The sequence below is a fragment of the Carettochelys insculpta genome, chromosome 10 (assembly GCF_033958435.1).
Source record: "Carettochelys insculpta isolate YL-2023 chromosome 10, ASM3395843v1, whole genome shotgun sequence".
Classification (NCBI taxonomy): domain Eukaryota; kingdom Metazoa; phylum Chordata; order Testudines; family Carettochelyidae; genus Carettochelys; species Carettochelys insculpta.
In genome coordinates this window covers 34,584,435-34,595,574 of record NC_134146.1, presented here as the reverse complement: position 1 = coordinate 34,595,574, position 11,140 = coordinate 34,584,435, and positions in this window count along the sequence as shown.

The following is an 11,140-nucleotide window of genomic DNA, read 5'->3' as shown; positions in this document are numbered from 1 at the left end:
CTGAGAGTCAGGACTGGTTGCTTTAAACAAGCTTTGAAAGACCATGGGAAACTTGGCCGCACTATGATAAGTGGATATCCAGCTAACAAAAATCATGCCAAAAGACGGGTGTTGCTGGACTAGAGAGGTTTAACCTTTACTACATTTTGACTGTTTTTTTTTTTTATTGGCCTATCACTTTTAATATTGAATTAGGTTTCAGGGAAGTACTGGACTCATGGGCTAGTATAAAGGAGGAAGCCAGAGAAGATAAATTCAGGGGGTTGGTGGGTGGTGGGAAATAAATGGTAAATGTTTGTTTTTTAACCTTTCAGCTGTGGCTTCCCAAGTTAATAACTCAGTGGAATGAATGAAGATAACAAAGGCAGGGAGAGTGTACCCCTTGGAATAGAGAGGTGGCGGAGTGACTGCCTCAGATGAATGTCTCCCCAGTTCTGGTTTTAAATTCAGACCTGTTCCCTTTCCCAGTCCCTGATTTTTCAAATTTTTATAATAAGCCAAACCAAACCCTCAGATTTAAACCCCGCATCAAATTTAAAATCCAGACCTAGTGTTGTGCAGCTTTGTCCCTCTTAATTTTGAAAAAAAGCTTACTAGTCAAATGAATGCTGATGATGATGAACTTTGAATATCTCAGTTGATGTGTTAGCACAACAAATATTACTATTTAAATAATATCATGCTTGTGAGACATAATTAGTTCTATTTTCTATGATTTATTATTTATTTATTTATTAATAATGCATGAATTTGGCTATTGTTAGTATTCAAAAACAGAATTTTTTCATTCAAAGACATGGAATAAAGTAGAGCAGTGGTGGTGGGAGGGGAGGTGTACATACCCTGTTGGGGGGGGGCGGGGACACAAGTTTTCCAGGGGGTACAATAGCTTCTCTAGCTATTTGCCTAATTTTACAAAGGGCTACATTAAGGGCACACACAAAGTCAGTACAAACTAAAATTTCATACAGACAGAGATTTGTTTATATTGCTCTATGTGCGGTAAACTGGTTTGTGTTACAATATCGATAGTCCCGTTGATTTCTTTTATAATTATATGATAAAAATGAGATAGGAAGCAATTTTCCAGTACTAATACGCTGTGACAACTTTTTTTTTTTTTTAATTTTTGTCTGATTTCAGAGCTGTTCTATCCATAGGACAGTTCAGGGTGGCTCACTGTGCTTTCAGGAGTCCCACTGCAGCTGCCCCAACTGTCTGATGGATAGGATAGTCCCCCATATTGATGGGAGCCTGCAGGGCCCAGGGTGGCCCAGGAGGTTATTTGGCTGGGGGCTGCTCTGGACCTCCTTGCACTGACTGCAGTGCCAGAGCCCAGGAAGCAGGAGCCCTGCATGCAGCAACTTTCCCTGCTTCGCTGCCGTCCCCTGGCCAGGTCACTCTGCTTCACCACAGCAGCTGGAAGCAGAGCACCCTGTCCCCAAGTGGTGCAGAGCTCAGGGGAAGCACAGCAGGCTGAGGCCAGGGCGCTCTGCTTCCTATGGCCACAGTGAAACAGAGTGAGCCAGCTGGGAGATGGCACTGGAGCAGAACACGTTGCCAAGTTGCTTCACTTCCTGGGCTCCTGCCACCATGGTGAGTGCAAAGGGGCCTGACCCCTGCTGCTGCCCCTCCCTAGGCCCCCAGGGTCAGGTATCTTCAGGAATGGGGCTTTGGGAAAGGGGTACAAGGGAGATGGGAGGGGGTGAGGGGCAGGGCAGAGCTGGGGAAGGGCAGACTGGAGGCATTGTAGAGCAGGGTTAGGGGCAGGGCTGGAGGGAGGTGAGAGGGGTTGCTCCAGCCCTGTCTTATTTTATAAACAAGTTCATTTTAAGTGAGGTGAAATTTAGGGGCACACAAGACAAATCAGGTTTCTGGAAGGGTAAAATAGTCTGGAAAGGTTGAGAGTCACTGGAATAGAAAACCTTAAACGAAGTATTTTTTCTACATTGTATTTCTAAACAATCTCAGCTGTTATCCAAAAGGGTCATCTTGCCTGATAGTTATTACATCCAAATTATTCTCATCTCTCATAAAAACAGTTGTTTTAATTCTTTTGTAACCCTTTAAAACCCATTAAACTAGTTGCAACCTTAAAGTATGAGAAAATGAAAAAGCAGAGATGTGAGTTATGGACATACAAAACTTAGTGATTGATGGGGTGGGTGCTAAAAGCAATACTCAGCATGGACCTGATTTATTTAAGTCTGTTGCAAATTCCCCATTAACTTCAGTGGCTGTTGGGTCAGGCTGTAAATATGTTTGCTGAAGTCATGCACTGTAATTTTAGAGTCAAGTTGCTAATTTGTGTCTATCTTGAAGAGAATAAATTTATGTTTTGTGTTTATTTTTTTAATAAAAGTAAAAATTTTTTTCTTTCTTTGAGTCTTCCAATATTCTCTTTGGCATTGCTAGCTTTGGAGATTGGGGTCTAGAGCATATTTGTTCTGATGGAGGTGGTATGTGTTTGTTCAGTTTTTCTAAATAAAACTGGTGTGTGCTTGGCCAGATTATTGTGCTGTGATAGGGTAAGATCCAAAGTCCTTTGAAGTTAGCAGGATCTGACTTCGTTGGGCTTGTTGCTTATTATCAACCTGCATCAACCTTTGAAAGAACTGGAACAAATTAAAAGTGGATGCTAAATTAAAATTAAATTAAATTAAATTTAAATTAAAATTGTAAATTAAATTAAATTAAAATTAAAATTGTATGTCTGAGTATGAGGGGCTAAATTAAGATGCAAGATATTTAAGAAATCTTAGCATCAGTGGTAATGGTATTAAATTTACTGAAATGGCCCATCAGGAACAACAACGCATTTGACAGCTGTGCTATAAACACAAGTTACCCTTGCTGGAGATGCAGGTGACTGAGGTGTAAATTCACCAGTTATCCTGAAAGGAAAATTCTGACATTGGGCTGCAACCAATAGTAGTGTAGTGGCAATTTTGCTGATAAATCAGATAGGGAAATATATCATAATGGTCATAATGGGAGATATTTGCTAGTCAAATATAGGATTAGGCAGTGAAAAAAGTACATATATGTTTGTCAAGGGCTTGGACAACTCAAGAAGATAATGAGATTCTGAATCTTATAGATCACTTGAACTGAGTCTAGGTTGGTTCGTGACTGAAAGTCAGTACATCTGAAAGCTCTTTGGTGCCTGTGTAAAATTAGTTGTCAGTTTTGTTTCATTGCTAACTAATTAAAAGCCTGACTGAAGAAAACACAGGTTCTCAGTACTTCTTAAGGCAAGATCCTAAAGGTCTCAAATTGGGCACCCTAATCAGTGGGTACTTTAATAAGTCATGCAAATGTTCTCTCCTTTTTAATTTTTGTGAATGTTCTTGACAGCTTAAATCAATGTGATTGAAAGGAAGAAGTATTTGTGCTAGACTTCTATATTAGAAGGCTGTGTAGAGACTTAGATTCCCCCCTTGCTGCCATATATAAACAATATGAAATGATAGTTATATTTGTTCTGTGTCTCAATATATTTATGATAACCCTCCAGAAAAGTCAGTAGGTCAGCACTGTACATAATGGTGCAGTAATAGATGAAAGAAAGCTGTTATTATGTCTGAGGATCAAGGGTCATCCAAAAATTGCAACACCAGCTTGTAATATGGATTCAGAAAAATATTTGAGAGACAGATTGATTTACAAGGGAAGAACGTGCAGTGTTTGAGAGAAACACTGATATGTACTGGATATATTCCTTGGAAGATGAAAGAGGAAGGCCAGCAATAGGAAAGCATTGTGAGGCTTGCTAGACAAGTGTTGAAAAGATCTTCATTATTTCATTTTTATTCACCTTGTGTAGTACTGAACTTACAGGAGGTTGTATCATTTCCAAGATAGCTGGCATGACTGATGAATACATTTTGGCACTAAACTTCAGCAGAACCCTCAGACCATTCAAAATTATATGCACAGATTGGGTTTACGGCCTTCTAGGTGACTCATTCTTTCCTAAAGAAGCATAAGGTAATGGGTCTAAGTGAGGAAAAAACAGAATGGACACCTAGATTATCTAAAGTGACTGGTGCTTTAGACTGGTTCATTGTTGTATGTCCAACTTGAGATAAAGTGCTGAGTGTCTAGCATCCCAAATTCAGATCCCAAATCACTCTTCCCTTTTGAAAATCTTGGTTAGAGGGTCAAACTACCTTCAGACTATACATCAGATGGAGAAGCAGCCTGTGGAACCCTTCCCAGGTGTTCAGCCAAAGGGATACCTCTGGGCATATTTGTGATATTTGGAAGAAATGTTGTCCTTGGTTTTATAGACTGAATACAAAGACTGAAGAAACTTTAAAAATGGGAGAGGGTTGGACAGTAATTGTGTATGAAAGCAAAATTCAGCTATAATTACTGAACTGGTGGGGCAAATTAGGGGCTGGGAGCCAGGAACTCTCAAATTCTCATAGAGGTGCTGATACCTGATTTGTCAGATTCATTAATCTTGCTTCTACAGTCTACCCATCTATAGCTTGCTTATCTCACTATCTAAAATGGCAGTAGAAATGTGCAGTGATCCTGTCTTGAAATGTGAAATATTATATATAGCTTTATGCAAAATGTTTACAAAGAAATGCCAAACCACATGAAGTTCTAAACTCTTCTTATGTTCACCAGAAGGTTAGGATTGGGAAATTCTGGACCTGACCCGATGAATATGGTGAGCAACACTGAAAGAGGAATCATGCACAAGAAGTTTTGCTGTGGACTGCCTTTTTCAAACCATATTGTTCATCAAAGGAAATAAGTGTTCCCATTATAAAACATGGAGGAGAGCTAAATTCAACTTGCAGGGCCTTATCCTTCAAAGTAATGATTTCAGTGGGAATAAAGGGAATTCAGCACCTTGCAGGATCAGACCCTGAGATACTTTCATTGTACCCAGCTATAGCCTAGTGCAGAATTTAGCACCATTTGCAACTGTTTGGGATTTTAGCTTGACAAAAATGGCACCTGTAACTGCTGCTTCTCAGAATCATAGAATCATAGAACAATAGAGCTGGAAGAGACCTAAAAAAGCCATCAAGTCCAGCCCCCTGCCCTAGGCAGGACCAAACCCATCAGATCAGCCCAGCCAGGTCTTTGTCAAGGTGAGACTTAAACACCTCCAGGGATGGAGACTCTACTACTTCCCTGGGTAGACCATTCCAATGCTTCACCACCCTCTTAGTGAAAAAGTTTTTCCTAATGTTTAAGTGGAGTGCCACAAGGCTCAGTTCCGGGGCCAGTGTTATTCCACATCTTTATTAATGAGCTGGATGAGGGACTGGCTTGCACCCTCAGCAAGTTTGTGGATGACACAAAACTAGGGGGAGAGAGAGATACGTTGGAGAATAGAAAGAGAATCCAGAGTGACTTGGATAAATTGGAGGACTGGGCCAAAAGAAATCTGATGTGGTTCAACAAGGAGACGTGTAGAGTCCTGCACCTGGGGCGGAAGAATCCCCAGCATTGTTATAGGCTGGGGACTGACTGGCTCAGCAGCAGTACGATGGAGAGGGACCTGGGGTTATGGTGGATGAAAGGCTGGATATGAGTAAACAGTGTGCCCTTGTAGCCAAGAAGGCTAACAGCATACTAGGGTGCATTAGGAGGAGCATTTTGAGCAGATCTGGAGAAGTAGTTATTCCCCTCTGTTTGGCACTGGTGAGCCACATCTTGAATATTGTGTCCAGTTTTGGGCCCCCCAGGATAAAAAGGATGTGGATTTGCTGGAGCAGGTTCAGCGGAGAGCAACAAAAATGATTAAGGGGCTGGAGCACAAGACTTATGAGGATAAGTTGAGGGATTAGGGCATGTTTAGTTTACAGAAGAGAAGACTGAGGGGTGATTTAATAGCAGCCTTCAACTTCCTGAGGGAGAGCTCTAAGGAGGAGGGTGAGAAACTGTTCTCAGTGGTGTCAGATGGCAGAACAAGTAATGGTCTTCAGTTGAAGAGGGAGAGGTGTAGGTTAGATATTAGGCAAAACTACTTCACCAGGAGGGTGGTGAAGCATTGGAATGCATTGCCTAGAGAGGTGGTGGATTCTCCATCCCTGGAGGTTTTTAAGTCCTGGCTTGACAAGGTCCTGGCTGGGATGACTTAGTGGGGGTTGATCCTGCTTGAAGCAGGGGGCTGGACTAGATGACCTCCTGAGGTCCCTTCCAGCCTTATGATTCTGTGATTCTGTTTTGTGCATGGAGCTGCATAGGGAGTGAGGACGGGCAAGGGCATGCTGAGAGATAATAGCTGGCTTATGTGCTGTCAACAGCAGGGAGAGGATGTAGTCTTGGACAGGGAGTTGAACTGCATGAGAGCCAGAGACCTTTCCACCACACTCCCCATAGCCCTAGTCTGCATTCCACTTATCAGTATAACTGCCCAGCGTAGAAGTGTCCTGTTCATGATTATCAGCTTTATGCAGCATGTCTGCCTTTCTCCTAGACCAGTTGGCTTGCACTTGTGGCCTGGGACCTTCATGTTATATTGGGCTGCATGTTATGTTGGTTCGATAGAAATCAGTTTAACAGGAACATCAGAATAATTTTTGGTTGTATTTTCTATTACAGTGTAGGGCAGTTTGTTTTTGTACAACAGATGCATAATAGCTGAAGACTGAGTAACTGAAAAGAGCTCAGGAGTCCTGACTCCCAGTCACCCAATTTAACTAATGTTCAGTACACAGTATATGCAAGTGTATGTAACCTGAATTCACTTAATATGAAGTGTCGCCTGCTACAATAACCGTCACTGTAAGTGTGATCACAAAAGACTAGAACTCCAGCAACACTTTTGTGAATTGTCCATTATATGCCTTTGATTAAATACCCCCAATGTAAATCCCATTTACAACTCAAAATACATGCAATATAGATTCATGGCTTATAGAGGAAATGGTGCAGAGTAATGAGAGACGTTATCTTTGGCTTCTGTGGAGGTAGGCAGAGTGGAATTATAACAGACCTTTTATTTACTATCTCTGCCGCTGCATTTCTTATAGGTAACAGCACATTGTTTTGCTTAACTTTACAAACAGAATAGAGATATTTTGTCATAAGAGGGAACATATTAAGAACACAATATGGCCCAAAAGGGGACTGGACTGAATTTCAGGAGTCCTGGGTTCTGTTCCTGGCTGTGCCACTGGCTTTCTGGGTGACCTTGGGCTTCACCACTCTATGCCTCAGTTTGCCCATGTGTAACATGGATCCTTTGTATGTGTAACATACATCCTTTGTAAAGCTCTTGGAGATCAACAGATGTGAAACTATAAAAGCGGTAAGTATGAATAAATTTAGTTTTATTATAGGATATGCTGGTCCTCTATGGCCAAAGGGGCTAACAAATCCTATTCAAAGAGTTTGTAGGCATTCAGAGACCCAGGGAGTGGATAGAGACTGAGTGATGAAGTGGTGATATAGTAGCAGTTGGTGTGAGGGAAAACCAGCCAGGATGGTTCTTGTAGTGGTAGAGCCAATCTCCCCTCTCAATTAGCTAATCAGGGCATGTTCTAGAAAGAGGGGCAGCATGAGAGCTGCCTTCCCTTCCCCACCTTAGAAGAGGTCCACCTGCTAAACTCTTCCTTGTCATGGGGAATGAGGCATAATGGATTTTCATTTTGCATTTCCTTTTTTCTCCCCCTGCCCACCCCAGCCTACCAACTCTACTATTCTACTTCCAAGTTGTAGATGAACACTCAGAAACGGGGGGTGGGGGGATGGAAGAGGGGAAGAATTATCTTATGAACATTTTGTTTCAGGTTTTGTCCACATTGGTGGGAGTAAATTAAAGAATCAGCCAGGAGAAGCTGGCTCTGGGTCACATAACATTTGTTTGTAAGAATATAATGTCCGTCTTGCTGCCTGAATGGCTCAAGTATTTGGAATAATTCAGGATTTTTTTTTTAAAAAACCCTCACATTTCCTAGGAGACAATAAGCACATACATGAAGTTTTACCTTTTTAACACCGCTGTGCATATTAACTGACTAAGCCTCTCCACCACCCTCTATGGTGGCTTCAGATCTGGGCCAATGTCATTACTGGTTTTGATGTTTATTTCACAATGTATGTGAGGAGCCATTGGTCAGTGGACTGTTTGTGAACAGCTGTATCCACATCACAAAAAATACCATCATAATTTTGCACTGCTTGATGGCTTCTGGGGAAACTTCAGCAGTGGCTAAAACTGAATAAGCATGGAACACTTCTGTCTCACCTTGTGTGAAATATACAGCTGGTGCCTAGGCAGCCAGCACAAGGGTCCTGCTGCAGCCTAGAGCAGTGTTTCTTAAACTTTTTGAGATGACAGAACACCGAATAATATTTTTATGCAAAACACCTATGAAAATGTTCTTCAAAAAAATTGTTGTCAGACAAAAACAAAACAAAACAAACAACAGCAACATATGCAGCAAAAACAAAATGACATAATCTGATCAGGTATCAGTATCATAACAGTGTAGAAGTAACATTTTATCTGTTTTAATACAAGCAAATATATACCATCAGTGTATTGTTCCAAATGCTGATGGCACTTCTGCAAGTTATTCATGGAACACCAGTGTGCCATGGAACACAGTTTTAAAAACACTGGCCTGGAGTCCCATACATACAATATTCTAAGCCAAGAACATTGGTGGAGCATTTGTTCCTCTCATAATTACAATCTTTACATTAGATTACACATTTTACACTGATATCTTAATATAGTCAACATAGCTCTAATCTCACAGCTATATTCTTTGCTTAGTTGTCTCAGTTCATACTCATGGGCATTAGAATTTTCTGTGATAAAGCAAACAATCTTACATTGCATCACAATAAACCCTCAATTTAATGCACCCTGATTTAATGGGCTTTGGAAACTATGGATGCTATCTGCCAGCCCCTCCCCGCCCAAATAAATGTCGACGGCTCACTAGAGCCGCCGGGGCTGGAGGAGCCGCAGTACCAAGCACACCGAGAGCTGCAGGAGGTGGAAGGAGCCAGGTTGGCAGGCAGCTCCTCTCCTGGTAATTGGGAGAGGCAGATGGAGGTATGAGGAGAAGAATGGGGCAGGAGCAGGGAATGGAAGTGGGAGGCAGAGAACAGAAGTAAGTGATGGGCTGGGAAGATCAGTAGATTGTCATTCAGTATAACCATTTGGATTTAAGTGTCTTTCAGCATTAATGAACATCCCTTCCCCGCCATTAGTCCATTAAATCGAGTGTTTACTGTACAATGATTTTCATGAAAAAACAAAAAACAACAATCCTCTTTTGCTGCAAAGCATTGGGTTTTCAGGGTCAAATTTTTCAAAACATAGTGTCCACTTATAAAGTTGCCCTTTGCATGTGGAATGTTCAGTACACGTGTAGTATGCAGAGGCACTGAGACCTCATACTAGGATGAGTGAAGTCTCTGCTCTACAGCCTCAGCTGAGAGCCAGATGGACTTCAGCTTATGGGGTAGAGCCCAGGGCTTTAGCCCCTCTGATCACAGATTCAATCCCTGCTGCTGGTGACTTGGGTCTGTTGGTGTTATACACACATGGTCAGACAAGCATTCTAAAATAGAGTGGTACATGTTGCTCATGTGTTCAACACAGAGAGGCTATGTAGAACCACTTCTGAAAATGTGGATGTTAGAGTTCTGAAAAAAAAATGAACTTTAATTTTTTGACAGTGTAATTCCTTGTGGTCAAGAGTAGAGTCACCAGGGTAAAAATAACTTAGCCTTGTCTACACTGCAGCTGAAGTTGTGCTCTTCAGGAGAAGGGTTAAGAGGAGTCAGAAAAAGGGGCTTCAACCTGACACTCAATGTAAATGTGTGCTGGGGTTTCCTTCACACCATAAAAGGGGCAAGAGTCAGGTATGTGGGTGAACTATGTCAAATTCACACCCATGCTTATGATTTTGTGTTGGAACTTCCGACTCATATCCCCAGCAGGCCCAGAGACCATGCATTTGATGAGGCAGAACAAGTGGACACACTGGGCTCATGTTGCCTGGAACACTACTATATTTTGGCTGGAGACAGTTCTTCGGAGAAGAGTTAAATACTGTATCACAAATATTACATTGTTTTTACTGCAGTTTGTAGCTGAGTGGCTTGCTAAAGAGATGCATAATAAACAAAATGGATAAAAATTCTCTTGCTACAGCCACTACTTTCTCCGTAGCCATATATTAATATTTCCAACTGCATTAAACCTGTATTGACCCATGTATTTATTGTGGCAAGACCCTCTTCTTGTTAAGTATCATGTGTGTTACAATTAAATATGTATCACAGATAGCATTGTTAACTATACTGTATATTCTTTGTATGGACATTAAAGGTACACCTGAACAACGCAACTAACTCATCACTTATGGAAATGGCTGAGCAAGCACCAACTTTTCTTGCATCCACACAATTAACTCTAAAGCCTTGGACAGAAGTCTTGGCAGTTGAAAGAGGTGGGAGCTCTTAGTTTACTGCTTCTCCCTTTCTGTCATGGAAGTACAATTGTACAAGATGCCTGCAAAGCTTCCCAGCTTATTGGGTGACTGTATGCCCCAGTGTTTATAAGCAATGTCTTTACTACTGCCCCCAGCACGTGGTGCCAGCAGCCCTTCTACCTCAGTGAAAGAGATGGGATCATCCTGAAATCAAACCCACATCAGCCAATATGCGGAATTATTATTCTGTGTGAGGAAATATGTTCCTGTCTAGGAACTGCTGCAGTGCTTGGCGACTGGATAGACTTATAAGATAGTGATCCCCTTTTGCCAGCATCGACCTCCACAAGATGCTACCAGTCCGCAGAGTGTCTGGCATTCTCTATCCCTTTCTCTACCAGTCGTTATCAGTACTAGAGATCAAGTCAAAAGACGTCCGAGAATTTATCTATCTGGGACATCAGTGCATAGCAAGCTGGGTGTGTTTCTGCATAATAGTTGCTTGCTGCACAGTAGTGACCCATGTGGACACTGCTACAGTGCACGCCAAGTTCCCTAGTGCACTTCAATGTAGTTTCATTTCAAACAAGCAGTGCATTGGAGTGTGCTGAGTAAATGAGTAAACAGTAGCAGTATCTACACAGGCTGTTCACTACAGTAGAGTCACACCTAAGAGGCAGATATTATCAAAGTTAAACAAATTCAATTAGTTA